At 39.0% G+C, this 16,447-nt stretch overlaps 1 protein-coding gene and 1 long non-coding RNA gene across 4 annotated transcripts in view; one reads left to right on the forward strand and one right to left on the reverse strand.

Annotated features, from left to right (window-relative positions):
- The window catches only part of LOC138147374 (uncharacterized), a 113,920-nt gene that overhangs the window by 96,762 nt on the left and 711 nt on the right, over positions 1-16,447 (forward strand). The window contains exon 3 of the long non-coding RNA XR_011164787.1: positions 15,788-15,962. This is a non-coding gene — a long non-coding RNA (uncharacterized lncRNA). The remainder of the gene's footprint in view (positions 1-15,787; positions 15,963-16,447) is intronic.
- IFT57 (intraflagellar transport 57) overlaps positions 1-16,447 on the reverse strand; it is a 94,793-nt gene that overhangs the window by 60,011 nt on the left and 18,335 nt on the right. The window lies entirely within an intron of this gene.

Genomic DNA, 16,447 nt, shown 5'->3' on the forward strand with positions numbered 1-16,447 from the left:
CCCCCCCCCCCCCAGCCTACCCTCCCTTCCATCACCCCCCTCTCATCCCCTTCCCCCGCTACTCTCCTGGAGGGTGAGATACCCTATTTAGTGTGTATTTCATTCCCTCCTCAAGCCAAATTCAATGGGAATAAGGTTGACCCATTCCCTTTTGCCTTCCTATTCTTCCCCTCCATTGTAACCATTTTCCCTTGCCTCTTCTATATGAGATAGTTTACCTCATTCTGTCTCTCCCCATCTCCTCCCATTATATTCCTCTCTCACCTCTAAATTTCACCTTTTAATACATCCCTTCCTGTTAAATTGGTCCTGTGCCCTCTATCTATGTAGACCTGTAAACATATATACAAACATTTACATATGTATTCATATGCTCATATACCCTCATATATAGACATATATATGTATATATATATTTCTATTTCTATTCCCTTCAACTGTTTTCATAATGAGAAAAGTTTCATCAGTTACAATTATTGTTTTTCCATGTAGGAAAGTTAATAGTTCAACTTTAATAAGTTCTTATGATTTCCTTTCCCTGTTTACCTTCTCATGCTTCTCTTACTTCTTGTATCTGAATGTCAAATTTTCTATTCAACTCTGGTTTTTTCAGCAAGAATGCTTGAAAGGGGGCGGTTAGGTGGTGCAGTTAATAGAGCACCGGCCCCGGAGTCAGGAGGACTTGAGCTCAAATCTGGCCTCAGACACTTAACACTTAATAGCCATGTGACCTTGGGCAAATCACTTAACCCCAATTGCCCTGCCTTCTCCCTTCCAAAAAGCAAAACAAAACAAGAATGCTTTAAAGTCCTCAATTCCACTGAATGACCATATTTTCCCCTAAAACATGATACTCAGTTTTGCTGGGTAGGTGACTCTTGGTTTTAATCCCAGCTCCTTTGACCTCTGGAATATCATATTCCAAGCCCTTCGATCCCTCAGTGTAGAAGCTGCCAGATCCTGGGTTATCCTGATTGTGTTTCCACAATATTCAAATTGTTTCTTCCTGACTGCTTGTAATATTCTTTCCTTAATCTGGGAATTCCAGAACCTGGCTATAATATTCCTAGGAGTTTTCCTTTTGGGATGTTTTTCAGGAGGTGATGGGTGGATTCTTTCAACCTCTCTTTTGCCCTCTGGTTCTAAAACATCAGGGCAGTTTTCTTTGAGAACTTCCTGGAGGATGATTTCTAGGTTCTTTCTCCGATCATGGCTTTCAGGTAGTCCAATAATTTTTAAATTATCTCTCCTAGATCTATTTTCCAGGTCAGTGGTTTTTCCCATGAGATATTTCACATTACCTTCTATTCTTTCATTTGTTTGGATCTGTTTAACAGCATCTTGATTTCTCATAAAGTCATTAGCTTCCATTTGCTCCAATCTAATTCTGAAGCAATGATTCTCCTCAGTGAGCTTTTGAGATTCTTTTTCCATCTGACAAAGTTGGCTTTTTAAGGAATTCCTCTCCTCATTGACTTTTTGAGCCTCTTTTGCCATTTGAGTTAGTCTATTTTTTAAGGTATGATTCTCCTCAGTTAGGCTGTTGACTCTCAATTCGTAATTTTCTTGCATCATTCTTATTTATCTTCCCAATTTTTCCTCCACTTCTCTAATCTGCTTCTGAAGCTCCTCTATGGCCTGTAACCAGCTCGTATTTTCCTTTGAAGCTTTTGGTGCAAGAGTTCTGACTTCACTGTCTTCCTTCTGTTCCATGCTTTGCTCCCTTTTGTCCCCAAAATAGGAGTCTAATGTTGGAATCTTCTGTCTGCTTTGTTTCCTTTGCCTGGTCGTGTTGCCCCTCAGTCACTTGACCCCTGGGCTTTTTACCACAGTAGGACTCTGCCACCAGACAGGGGAGCTTTCGTCCCAAACGCTAGGGTTTTCTCAGCTGCTGGAGATATTAGATGAGTGCCCTCTCTGAGGTCTCCACACGCTCTGGCAAGCTGGACACACACCCCAGGACCTCCACCCTAGACTTCAATCCAGATCCAAGAAGATTAAAGCAAGAGTGATTACCCCTCAGATTGGTGCTTGGTCCCCCTACACCCTGCAGGCCAGGAGCTGAAGCTGCCATGTGGAGCTCGCTGGCTGTGCCGGGTCTCAGCAGCTTTTTGTCCTGGGGGCAAAAGCCAAGCACTCCCACTTGCTGGGTCCCAAAGTGCAGATTGCACTGACCTCTCATTTCATCCTTCACATCTATGTGTTGATAAATCTGGAAACAGCCACAGCTGCTGCTGATATGGAGTCCCTCCAGCAGCCAATGGCTGGTCAGGCTCACCCTGGCGCTAAAGCCTTGGTGTGGGGCTGGCCTTGGATCCCAGAGCTCTGCACTGGCCAATTCCTGCTGGCCTGCCGGGCTGTCCTCAGCAGGAGCTTAGCTTCTCTGTGTCATTTTGTGGGTTCTGCAGCTCCAAAGTTTGTTTAGAGTCCCCTTTTTACATGAATTGGGGAAGGTGGGAGCCAGAGCAGCAGGGAGGTCCTGCTTCTACTCTGCCATCTTGACTCCTCCCCCCAAATAAAGCATTTTGTATTTGATCCGGAGGCAATACAGAGTCACTGATGTTTATTAAGGGTAGGGTGTGGGGAGGGGGCGAAGTGGACCTGATCAGACCTGTGCTTTAGGAAAACAGCTTTAGTGACTGCAGAATGGATTGGAGTGGGGAGACTTGGAGCAGGCAGGTCCACCATCAGGCTATCAAAGTAATCAAGGCATAAGGTGAGGAGGACCTGCACTAGAATGATGGCTATGTTAGAGGAGAGAGGGGAGTGTGTTTAAGAGATGCTGAAAAGGTAAAACTGACAGGCTTTTGCAACAGCTTGGATATAAAAGGGGGAGAGATAATGAGGAATTTGGGTTGACTCCTAGGTTTGAACTTGAGGGACTAGGAGGATGGTGGTACTTCTACAGTAACGAGGAGGGTAGGAATGGGAAGAGAGTTGGGGGTGGGGGGATGAGTTCCGTTTTGACATTTGGTCCTTGATCTCTAAGAAATTATAATATTTGGGGTGTGACAAAATATATAAAAATTATATATAAACAAATATATGTCAGAAATCATGACAGTGAATGGTTATCAAAATTAATGTTAGAGACAGTTATAAGAAGAGATTAAGATGAGGAAAAGTTCAATGTGTAATTGACAGGCTTCATAAAGGAAGTGAGACTTGAACTAGACTTTGAAGATTAGAATTTAAAGTGAGGAAGAGAAGAGACAGCATTCAAGGTAAGGAAAACAGAGCATGCAAAGATACAGGAGCTGAATCAATATGACCTATTTAGCATACACTAAATAGAAATGGCCTGAAGGAACAGAGGGTGGGCTATGGAGTTATAGAAAATAATAAAGAGGGGCAAAGTCAAGGTGGAGGAGTAGAAACAGGACTTCCAAGGGGCTCTGGCTCCCACCACCTCCAATTCACGTAAAAGTTGACTCTGAACAAAATTTGGAGCTACAGAACCCACAAAATGACACAGAGAAGCTAACCTCCCCCTAAGGAGAGCCCAGCAGGCCAGCAGGGAGCAGCCAACACAGCTCTGTGGGAGCTGACCCAAGCCCTGGGGAGCTGGAGGTTTTAGCCCCAGGGAGGGCCTGCCAGCCACTGGCTAGAGGGACTTCAGACTTATTTTCAATTTTCAGAATTGAAATTTCAGTTTCCAGAATTATCAATCCATAGATGCTAAGGACAAAGTGAGAGGTCAGTGCAGTGTGGACTTTGGGATCCAGTAGCTGGGGGTGTGGTAGGCCTTTATCCCCTGGACGGAGAAGCCGCTGAGGTGCCAGGGCCACAGGGGACCAAGCAACCAGTTTGAGGGGTAATAGCTCTTGCTTTAACCTGCCTGGATCCGGATTGCAGCCTAGGGTGGAGGTCCTGAGGTATGTGACCAGCTTGCCAGAGCATGTGGAGGCTTCAGAGAGGACACCCAACTAATAGCTCCGGCAGCTGAGAAAACCCCAGCATTTGGTACAAAGCTCCCCTGTCTGGTTGCAGAGTCCTACTGTGGCAAAAAGACCAAAAGTCAAGTAATTGAGTGGCAACATGAGTAAACAAGGGAAGCAAAGCAAACAGAGGAATCCAATGTTAGATTCCTATTTTGAGGAAGACAGTGAAGTCAGAACTCCTGCACCAAAAACTGCCAAGAAAAATACGAGCTGGTTACAGGCCATAGAGGACCTTAAGAAGGATTTTGAAAATCAAATAAGAGAAGTGGAGGAAAAATTGGGAAGAAAAATGAGAACATTGCAAGAAAATTATGATATGAGAGTCAACAGCCTGACTGAAGAAAATAACACCTTAAAAAACAGACTAACTCAAATGGCAAAAGAGGCTCAAAAAGGCAATGAGGAGAAAAATGCCTTAAAAAGTAGAATCTGCCAGATGGAAAAAGAATCTCAAAAGCTCACTGAAGAGAATCATTCCTTCAGAATTAGATTGGAGCAAATGGAAGCTAGTGACTTTATGAGAAATCAAGATACTATTAAACAGATCCAAAAAAATGAAAAAATAGAAGGCAATGTGAAATATCTCATTGGGAAAACCACTGACCTAGAAAATAGATCTAGGAGAGATAGTTTAAAAATTTTTGGACTACCTGAAAGCCATGATCAAAGTAAGAACCTAGAAATCATCCTTCAAGAAATTCTTAAGCAAAATAGAGGTTGAAAGAATCCACCAATCACCTCCTAAAAAAAGATCCCAAAAAGAAAACTCCTAGAAATATTATAGTCAGGTTCCAGAGTTCCCAGATCAAGGAGAAAATATTCAATATTACAAATATTCGATATTACGAATGCTTGTAAGTAGACAGGAAGAAACAATTTGAATATTGTGGAAACACAATCAGGATAACACAGGATCTGGCAGCTTCTACACTGAGGGATCAAAGGGCTTGGAATATGATATTCCAGAGGTCAAAGGAGCTGGGATTAAAACCAAGAATCACCCACCCAGCAAAACTGAGTATCATGTTTCAGGGGAAAATATGGTCATTCAATGAAACAGAGGACTTTCAAGCATTTTTGATGAAAAGACGAGAATTGGATAGAAAAAATTTGACATTCAGATACAAGAAGCAAGAGAAGCATGAGAAGGTAAACAGGGAAAAGAAATCAAAAGGAACTTATCAAAGTTGAACTATTTGCATTCCTACATGGAAAAATAATTGTAACTTATGAAACTTTTCTCAGTACAAGAATAATTGAAGAGAATAGACATGTGTGTGCATATATATATATATATTATATATATATATATATACACACACACACACATATGTTTATATAGGAGCGTATTATGGGCATATACTTATGTGTATATATGTGTACAGGTATACATAGATAGAGGGCACAGGACCAGTTTAATGGGAAGGGATGATACTTAAAAGGTGAAATTAAGAAGTGAGAGAGGAATATAATGAGAAGAGATGGAGACAGAATGGGGTAAAGTATCTCATATAGAAGAGGTAAGGGAAAATGGTTATAATGGAGGGGAAGAACAGGAAGTCAAAAGGGAGAGGGGTCAATCTTATTCTCATTGAATTTGGCTTAGGGAGGGAATGACATACACACTAAATAGGCTATCTCACCCTACAGGAGAGTAGGGGAGAAGGGGATGAAAGGAGGGATGATGAAAGGGAGAGCAGGCTGGGGGAGAGGGAAGTTGGAAGCACCCACTTTTGAAAAGGGACAGGATCAAAGTAGAGAATAGAACAAGTGGGAGGTAGGATAAGAGTGAGGGAAATATAGTCAGTCTTTTACAATATATCCACTATTGAAATGTTTTGCATAGCTACACATGCACAACCTGTATTGAATTGCTTATCTTCCCAGTAAGGGTGGGTGACAAGGGAGGAAGGGAATGAATCTGGAATTCAAAGTTTTAAAATCAAATGTTTGAAATATATATATATACATATATATGCATATATGTATATATTATTATCAATATTATTTTACATGTAAATGGGAAATAAGATATTCAGGCACTGGGGTATAGAGATCCACCATGCCCTACTGGAAAGTTGGAGGGGGTATAGGAGAAGATATTGGAGAAAGCAGATTGGAGGAGGGTATATCCAGTGGGATTGCTATTTTGGGGTGATGGGTAGGGGAAAAACAGGGAGAAAATTTGTAACTCAAAATCTGGCAGAAATGAATGATGTAAATCAGAAGTTAATAAAGCATTTGATAAAAAAAAAAGAAAATAATACAAGGCAGATAAGGTAGACTGTGAAGGACTTTGAAAGGTAGCCTTTGAGAAATTTGTATTTTACCTAAAAGCTATTGGTTATTGATGATTATTGAAAGTGTATGAACTAGTAAGTGTGAAAGAGAATTTTGGGAAGACCTAACAGTTAAGTGCTTAATTAACTGTTGCCGGTTAATTGATTGATGGTGAGAAGCAATGGCTAGAGAGCTAGCCTTGAAATCAGAAAAGACTCAAGTTTTAAGATAATGCAGCTGACACTCAGTATGTGTGTGACCCTAACCTAAGTCACTTAGCCTCAGGGCCCCAGCAAATTCTCTAAGACTATAACTGTTGCTAATGTGTATCAGAAGATGAAGTTTATATACTGAAAAGTCCCTATAATGATGAAATCATAGGTAAGACCAAAAAGAAAAATAAAAGGCTGAAAGATGGAACCATTTCTTCTCTTCTCAAGTTTATCATACTTTCCCTTCCCTTTACCCTTTTAGTTCAGGACAGTAACTTACTTTAAAGTACTTCCTCTTCTCTTTACTGAAAACTGAGGCTATTTAAACCATGAGTTCTCTCTTCTGTTTCTCTTCTCAAATCCCCTTCCCCCCAGTCTCTAATAATGAAGTGGTCCTTCTTGCCCAGGCCAGCTTCTCTTCATGTGCACTGGATCCCACCTACCTTTTCCAACATATTACATCCCTAATCATCTCTCCCCTCCCCAGTCTTCATAATTTCTCTACTAGTTTCTTTCCTGCTGCCTTCAAATATCCCCAAATCTTCAACAATCTTTACTAGACCCTACCTAATCCCTTAAGTCATCATCCTATATCTTTCTCAGGCAAACTCTTAGAAAAAGCTGCCTACCCTCATCACCTCCACTTCCTCTCTCTCCCTCATTCACCCCCCACCCCTTTGCAACCTGACTTCTAACTTTATCACTCATATGAAAAAGCTCTCTCCAAAATTACAAAGAGTTATTTATTAACTGCAAAATCTGATAGACATTTCTCAATTCTTTCTTCTCAATCTCTCTGCTACACCTGTCAATGTTGACCTCCCTCCCCTCTGGATAAACTCTCTTCTCTGGATTTTGGTGATACCATTTTCCCTCCTAGTTCTTCTACCACGTACACTTATTACACCCTCACTAAGGGCATCCTCCTAGGGTCTCTCCTGGACCCTACTCCTTACGCCCCTCCACTGCCCACCCCACCACCCCTTCACTAGATAACAATTCACTTTGTGAACTAAGGACCCACATCACCAACTGCCTGATAGTCATTTCAAGCTTGAAGTCTTGAAAACATCTTAAACTCAACATGACTACAACAGAACTCATTATCTTTTCCCACAAACCCATTTCTTTTCTAAACTTTGCTATTTCTGTCAAAGGCAAAAATCAGTCTTCTAGCCTCCCAGTTTCACAATCTGTCATTATCAATCCTAACTCTCCCTCACCCCACATAATTAATCAGCTGCCCAAAATGGCTATTTCTACCTCTACAACATCCCTCACATCTGACCGTTTCTGTACTTGATCACCACCTTAGTTCAATCCTTAATTATTTTTTCCTTTAAGACAGCTGGAATCATCAAAACTACTTGGTACTGGTTAAGAAATAGTGGTAACTAGCCTGTGACTTTGGGCAAATCACTTACCCCCAAATGCCCTCCAAAAAACAAACAAAAAAAAGTGGTGGATCAGTGGAATAGGTTAGGTACAAAAGACACAGTAGTCAATGACTATAGTAATCTACTGTTTGATAAATCCAAAGACTCCAGCTTCGGGGCTAAGAACTCACTATTTGACAAAAACTGCTGGGAAAACTAGAAAATAGTATGGCAGAAACTAGTCGTAGACCATCATCTTACACCATATACCAAGATAAGGTAAAAAATGGGTACATGATTTAGACATAAATGGTGAAACTATAAGCAACTTAGGAGAGCAAGGAATAGTTTACTTGTCAGATCTATAGAACGGAAGAAATTATGACCAAACAAGAGCTAGAGAACACTATGAAATACAAAATGGATAATTTTGATTACATTAAAAAGTTTTTGCACAAACAAAGCCAATGCAACCAAAATTAGAAGGGAAGCAGAAAGCTGGGAAGCAATTTTTATTTGGAAGCAAGCCAGTGTCTCTGATAAAGGATTCATTTTTAAAATATATAGAGAACATAAGAATACAAGTCATTCCATAATTGACAAATGGTCAAAGGATATGAACAAGTAGTTTTAGGATAAAGAAATTAAAGCTGTATATAGTCATATAAAAAATGCTCTCAATCACTACCGATTACAGAAATGGAAATCAAAACAATTCTGAGGTACTGCATCACACCTAACAGATTCACTAACATGACAAAACAATGATAAATGTTGGATATGGTGTGGGAAAATTGAAACACCAATGCATTGTTGGTGGAGCTGTGAACTGATTCAGTCATTCTAGAGAACAATTTGGAACTAGGCCCAAAGGGCTATAAAACTGTGCATACCCTTTCATCCAGTAATACCACTACTAGGTCTGTATCACAAAGAGATCATGAAAAAGGGGAAAGGACCTACATATACAAAAATATTTATAGCAGTTCTTTTTTGTGGTGACCAAGAACTAGAAATTGAAGGGATGCCCATTAACTTGGGAATGGTTGAACAAGTTGTGGTATGTAAGAAATGGTGAGCAGGCAGACTTCAGAAAAACCTGGACTTACATTAACTGATGCTGAGTGTAATGAGCAGAACCAGGAGAACACTGTACATAGTAATAGCCATATCATTTGATGACCAATCTTGATGAGACTTAGCTCTTCTCAGCAATGCAAGGATATAAGACAATTCCAAAAAAATGAAAATGAAAAATAATTTTTAAAAAAAAGAATGAAAATGGAAAATGCTATCCACATTCAGAGAAAGAACTATGGAGTCTGAATGCAGATTAAAGCATACTATTTCATCTTTTTGTTGTTTTTTTTCCTCTCAGGGTTTTTTTCCTTTTTGTTCTGATTCTTCTTTCACAACATAACTAATGTGGAAATATGTTTAATATGATCATACATGTATAGCGTATTATCATGTTGCATGCCATCTTGGGGAGGGGGATTGGTGGGAATTTAGAACTCAAAATCTTATAAAAGCTAAAAATAAATAAATAAATAGGAAAAAAAGGCCACAGCTATAGCACCATCTTCTTTTTACACAAAGCCTTTCTAGAACCTGCCAAATGCAAACAACCCCTATCCTTAAGTACAGTGCATTTATTTGTATTTGTTCTCTTTATACTTATTCATATTATACACACACACAATTTTTAATATATATATATATATATATATGCATACATGTGTATATATTTTTTGTCTCCCCTGACATATATATTCTTATCTCCTCTTATAGAATGTAAGATTCTGGAGAGTAAAGATGGGTTGATTCTTTGTATTTATATCCCAAGTGCCTACCACAGCGTTTGACAAGTAGTAAGAGCTTAATAAATGCTTACTGATTGACTGAGAGAAATCACTGAGGCTTGGTATGGTCAGGAAAAGACTTCATTGAAGAGGCAGAATTTTGGTTAGACCTTTAAGAATCTGCACGACTCAAGCTCAGTTTCATGTATAGGAAGTAAAATGGTAGAAGCAATAATAAGGTATGTTTGGGATATAGTGAGAAGACCCATCTAACTGAACTATTCATGTAAGAAACCAGTAGTACAAAAGGTCAGAAAGATAGGTAGACATCAGATTGTTTGGCCTAGAGTATCTGGTTAAGGACTTAGGACTTTGTCTTATACTCCATGAAAGACTACTTAAGGTTTCTGAAAGGTAGAGTTAGTAACACAAAAGCTAAGCACTGGAGGAAGGAAAGGCTAAAGTTGAAAAGTCTAGTTAGCAGGATACTGTTGTTTGTCCTTCCTTCTTGAAGAGCATCATGAGCTCTGGCAGGTGATGCCCTGACTTGCTAGTGAATTGGATTTAATTGAGGGAGGGCTGTGCAAAGTCACTAGTCTTACTTTCTCCTCCAAAGCTGTCTGGGCCCAGTGGCCAGAACAAGATAAGGATGACTGGAGATGGTCCTGCAGGATACTGTATGAGTCCAGCAAAAAGTGATGAGGTCGGGGTAGCCAGGTAGCACAGCGAGTAAGAGCACCAGCTTCAGTGTCAGGATGACCTGGAGATCGAATCTCAGGCTCAGACACTTAAGCACCCACCCAGAAACACCTGGCCCGTGTAACCTTGAGCAAGTTACTTAACCCTGATTGCTTAAAAAAAAAAAAAAGAAGTGATGAGGTCTAGAATGAGGGTGTTAGCTTTATAAATTTAAAGAAGGAATGGAGTTTAAAGGCATTTGGAGACTTGATACAATTTGGTAACTGGAGATAAAGATAAAGTAAAGGTACTTAATACCTTGAATGATTCCAGATCTTCAAGTCAACAATAGCAACAACATCATCATCAAAGTCACAAATACTAAGATTTTTACATAAGTTTCTGGAGGACAGAAACTATATCCTTTTCTATAAGGTTCATGTGACACAAAAGAATGTTATCCTAATGCCAGCAAGCTCCTCCAAATGAAGTACAAAGTTCTATCTCTCAGAATTAGAAGAGACATTGAAAAGTCCTATTTCCTGCCTTTTCCACTTTCACAGTTTACTACCTAGATGAAGGTGAGAATTTGGAGTAAAAAAAAAAACTATTCTGAGAAAAACAAAACAAAACAAAACAAAACAAAACCCTAAAACTACATTAACAGTGGCACAGGTGACTACATTAACAAGTAACTCAGTGGACAGAGCAGCAGCCCAGGAGTCAGGAAGCCCTGAGTTCAAATCCAGTTCCAGATACTTACTAGCTGTGTGACCCTGGGTAAATCACTTAACCCTGCCTGCCTCAAAAAAAAAAAAAACTACATTAACAGATTGAGTGAAACTCTGTCCTTCCACTGAGAAGGGCAAGAATCATTTGTCCTCCTAAAAGCAGAGGAGACAGATTTTTCTTCTCAGTTTTCTACATTTGTTTCCATTCTCAGATAGTTAGGTTTTAAGAATGAGGGGAAAATTGAAGAACTAAAAATAATTCTGCCACTAAAATAATTCTTTATTCTACCACTGAGAATAAGAAAGCAAAAAGTGTAAAATCACAAAGTGTAAAAAAAGGCTATTTTTTAAATAAAAAAAAAACCCCACTACATTTTTCCTCTTTAACTGCCATATTATTGAAAATCTGTACTAGTGACATTCTAGCTAAAACTAAAATAACATTTCCATTCCAAGCCCACATTTTCACTTTCTTACAGCTTTTGCTTTTCAAACTGAAATTTCACATTCTTGGTACAATGATATTTTTGCTAAGCAATTAAAAACCAATTGTGTTCAAACCTTTTGAAATGCTTAGTTTTATTCTGTATAACTCAGGATTTGGTTTCTAAAATCTCAAATTTAGCATCTCAATGAAGAATAGTGTCTAAGACATGTTTGAAAAAAATGTTTTGAAATGAAGTGATGGGCATTTTAAAATAGCACTTAGAGTATGCACAGCTTCCTTACATTTTTTTTTACCAGTGAAAGAAAATGCAATGTGCCAATGTTACGCTGTTACATATGAACAGACACTGCCTCCCTCTCCCTGCACTGCAGAAGTTACTGCCTTGGAAGCCCTAGCCCAGTCATCTTCATGCAGCCTAAACCCTCCCTTAACAATGCCACCAGAGAAAACCAATCACAAAAGCCTCTGCTCATTTTCCCACTAGTGATTTCTCAGAAGACTTGGGCTCTGGATGCAAGGATCTGAGCACCTCTCATAACATGCTTCTCTTGGAAGACAGTTCCAAACAGCAAGCTCATAAATACCTTTTAAAATTTAACATATTTTGCTAGTTTTGCACATTAACACATGCACTATTTTCTTTAAACTCTGCATATTTTTTGTCTTGTTAAAGGTCCTATTATATTCATTTTTGCTAAGACAATCTCTCTTCTACCTTTCAAGTCCTTTTCAATGGATCATAAAATCTTAAATCTATTATGAGACAAACCTAAATAGCAATCCTGTTGTGAAAGCGCAACCTGTGCGATCCTAAGCTGCAGTCAGACACACAGCTGTCTCAGGCAGATGGCTTTAGTGGGCAACATGGTGAGCTTGCCAGATTTTTAAAAAATGAAAGAGCTTTCTGCCTCATTAGTACTTGATAGGCTGACCATCTACAAACACCTGGTATTCTAGACTTCTTCCTCTTATGGAATAGCAATCATGGTCTTATCTGTTAAGGATATTTACTATATAACCCAAATCAATGGAATTTATTGCTTAGAGGATTTTACAGAGCCACAAAGTAGAAAAAAAAAATCACCTAAACTTACCTATTCTATGTAATGGGAGTGGGGCTGAGAAGGTTCTAGTAGGGTCAGAAGCCAGTGGTGAGCAGGGTGGGGAAGTCATACTGCACCAATAAAACCTGTTTCTATCTCACTACTCCTATCTGGTCTTTTTTTTTTCCCCTAAGGGAGAAGTCATGAGACATTAATGTCTGATAGTAAAAATTATGAAGAAATACATTTTCTTCCTTCTAATAATCATTTGTACATCCATCTAAACAATTTTTCTTCCTATTTATATCACTTGTATCCTATGAACCCACATTCACCCTCATCCCAAGATCACAAAGCAAAATTATTGTTTAAAAAAGACGGCAAGGTAATAATGTATTCAAATGGGAAAAGGTAGTTAAGGAGAGTTCCAAAGGTTGTTGGATTTTAATTTGGAATTCTTTGGCTTATTTAGATTTAAATGCTAGGTTAACAGTTGTATTCAGTGGTTTGCTGGTAAACATTTAATAACTGACTCTACAGAAGAAAAAAAAAAGTACACATGACACATTTTAAAGTTTAATCTTCATTTTTTCCATCAATTTCTTAAACCTAAATGCCCAACAATGAATCAAGTTCTGATTTGTAGCATTTATTGATATCTGAGATAAACATTTGCTTGATTCTGAGGTATAAATGCTCACAATGAAAATTTAACGTTTGAGCTGGCTCCAGCACCCCTCTCATTGCACTCCAAACATTCATTTGTTGTTTCAATTTAAGTTCAACAAATGTTTATTGAGTCTTTACTATGCACAAGGAAGTTGCTGGGAACTTAGGGAAATAGAGAAAGGCATGGTTCCTATGACCATGGAGTTTGTGATCTAGTTAGGGGTGGTGATCAAATAAAATGATGGCTACAGTCCCAAGATAACCCATAAAAGCTAATATAACCCACAGGATACTAAAAATGTAATAGTTCTGTGCTATACTTAGTACTATAGAACCTAACCAACATGCTTAACAATGTTTCTATGTGGGGAAAAAAAGGATTTGGAGTTCTAACTTTGAATCCCAGCAACACATTTCTCCAGACCCCGACACTGGGAATTAATAAAAGTCGCAGTTTGAACAGGGATCACTTGGTCTTCAGCTCTAACCTATTCCCTGGCTCCCATGGTTTTAGGTTAAGGATTCCAATAGGGCAGAGATTGGTGAATGAATGATGGGGATGAAGAATAAAAAGGGGCTTAGAGGGATAAGAGGAGCAGAAACAGGGCTTTGGGAAGACTGGGAGGTGAGAGCTACAGGAAGAGGCCTCTTGCGGGTATCACACCCTATTGGCCTCAATCACTCCTTGGTCGTTGTTGTTGTCTTTGATTATCTGTCCCCATGTGAATAATAAATGTGTCCTAGTGCTTTGGTGATCCTCGTCCTACTCCTAGGCATGTGGTTTTCACAAGACCAGGCTGCTGGATCAGTATCTCCCAATTTGCAATGGTCCAAAAAACTTAGTGATCAAAATAAACTGCTTTTAACAAATAAAAGTTTTCGCTTCTTAAATTCTATAAACTTAAAAGAAAAATTACTCTCATTGGAAAAACCATTGACCTGGAAAATAGATCCAGGAGAGATAATTTAAAAATTATTGGACTACCTGAAAGCCATGATCAAAAAAAGAACCTAGACATCATCCTTCAAGAAATTCTCAAGCAAAATTGCCCTGATGTTTTATGGTAAAATAGAAGTTGAAAGAATCCACCCATCACCTCTTGAAAAAGATCCCAAAAAGAAAACTCCTAGGAATATTATAGTCAGGTTCCAGAGTTCCCAGATCAAGGAGAAAATATTACAAGCAGCCAGGAAGAAACAATTTGAATATTGTGGAAACACAATCAGGATAACCCAGGATCTGGCAGCTTCTACACTGAGGGATCAAAGAGCTTGGAATATTATATTCCAGAGGTCAAAGGAGCTGGGATTAAAACCAAGAATCACCTACCCAGCAAAACTGAGTATCATGTTTCAGGGGAAAATATGGTCATTCAATGTGGAATAGAGGACTCTCAAGCACTCTTGACGAAAAAGCCAGAATTGAATAGAAAATTTGACATTCAGATACAAGAAGCAAGAGAAGGTAAATAGGGAAAAGGAATCAAAAGAAACTTATCAAAGTTGAACTACTTACATTCCTACGTGGAAAAAATGATAATTGTAACTTATGAAACTTTTCTCAGGATGAGAATAGTTGAAGGGAATAGAAATATGTATATCCATATATATAAATAAACATATATATACACACACACGTGTGTATATGTATACATACATATATGTCTATATAGGAGGGCATATGGGCATATGAATACATATGTGAGTGAGTGTATATATGTGTACAGGTATACAGAAGGCACAGAACCAATTGAACAGGAAGGGATGATACTTAAAAGGTGAAATTAAGAGGTGAGAGAGGAACATAATGAGAGGAGATGGAGAGAGATAGAATGGGGTAAATTATCTCATATAGAAGAGGCAAGGGAAAACTATTACAATGGAGGGGAAGAACAGGAAGGTAAAAGGGAATGAGCCAACCTTATTCTCATTGAATTGGTCTTAGGGAGGGAATGACATACACACTAAATAGGCTATCTCACCCTACAGGAGAGTTGGGGGGAAGGGGATGAGAGGGGGGATGATGGAAGGGAGGGCAGGCTTCGGGGGGAGGGAAGGTAGAAGCACCCACTTTTGAAAAGGGACAGGATCAAAGTAGAGAATAGAACTAGTGGGGGGTGGGATAGGATGGAGGGAAATATAGTCAGTCTTTCACAATATATCCACTATGGAAATGTTTTGTGTAGCTACACATGTATAACCTATATTGAATTGCTTTTCTTCCCAGTAAGGGTGGGTGACAAAGGAGGCAGCGAAAGAATCTGGAATTCAAAGGTTTAAAATAAGATGTTTGAAATATATGTATTTTATTATTATTTTGCATGTAACTGGGAAATAAGATATGCAGGCACTGGGGCTCAGAGTTCTACCGTGCCCTACTGGAAAGTCAGAGGGGGGATGGGGGAAGATATGGAAGAGAACAGATTGGGGGAGGGTATATTCAGTGGGATCGCTGTTTTGGGGTGGTGGGTAGGGGAAAAATGGGGAGAAAATTTGTAACTCAAAATCTTGTGGAAATGAATGATGTAAACTAAAAAATAATAATAATAAAAAAAGATTTCCTTCAAAAAAAAATTACTCCTCTAATTCTGTTCTTCCTATCCCCAGCTCAAAGTCCCAGACCCTGAATTCTGAGAGCAAATACACTCAAAGGATTTATCCATAAATGGTAGAGAATTCAGATATTCCTCTAGACTACAGCATGCTCAGGATGAGTCGCAGTCTTGATGGCAGCACTTACTCCCTTTCTCCAAGAGCAGAAATTAGCTTCAGCTGCCAGCTGGTATGTGGTCCCCTCACAGATAAGCTCCTTGATAGTCATAGCCAGGATGTTAGCAGTGATCGTTATCACACACTAAGAATTCTCCAGAAAAGTTTAGTTATCAGGGAACATGTTTCATTTAAATCAGTGGGTGGCTGGCATTTTGGCAAAGTATTTGGCAAAAGTCATGGACTTTGTTCCTCTAATTATTCCTCCTTTCACTATAATTAAATGAACCTTGCTTCTCCTCCTGAGCAACTGCCCAGGATCAAAAATGACTATATTTCCCTTGGGCCCACTGGTTCCCCAATTAAGGAACTGCCAGTGGGATACCGCCAACATCTCTTTGGTTTTCACATATCATCATTAGATATAAGTTTACAGCATTTTCATGCATATTCTACCCTTAGCTTATATTGACTATTGCCTAGTAATCACAAATATTTCATATTAATCTATGTATATAATACTGTTTTTTGGCAATGATTACAGAATCATATATTTAG

The sequence above is a fragment of the Petaurus breviceps genome, unplaced genomic scaffold (genome assembly GCF_028583685.1).
Source record: "Petaurus breviceps papuanus isolate PSGF00001 unplaced genomic scaffold, PetGlider_PUasm1.0 90792, whole genome shotgun sequence".
NCBI lineage: Eukaryota > Metazoa > Chordata > Mammalia > Diprotodontia > Petauridae > Petaurus > Petaurus breviceps.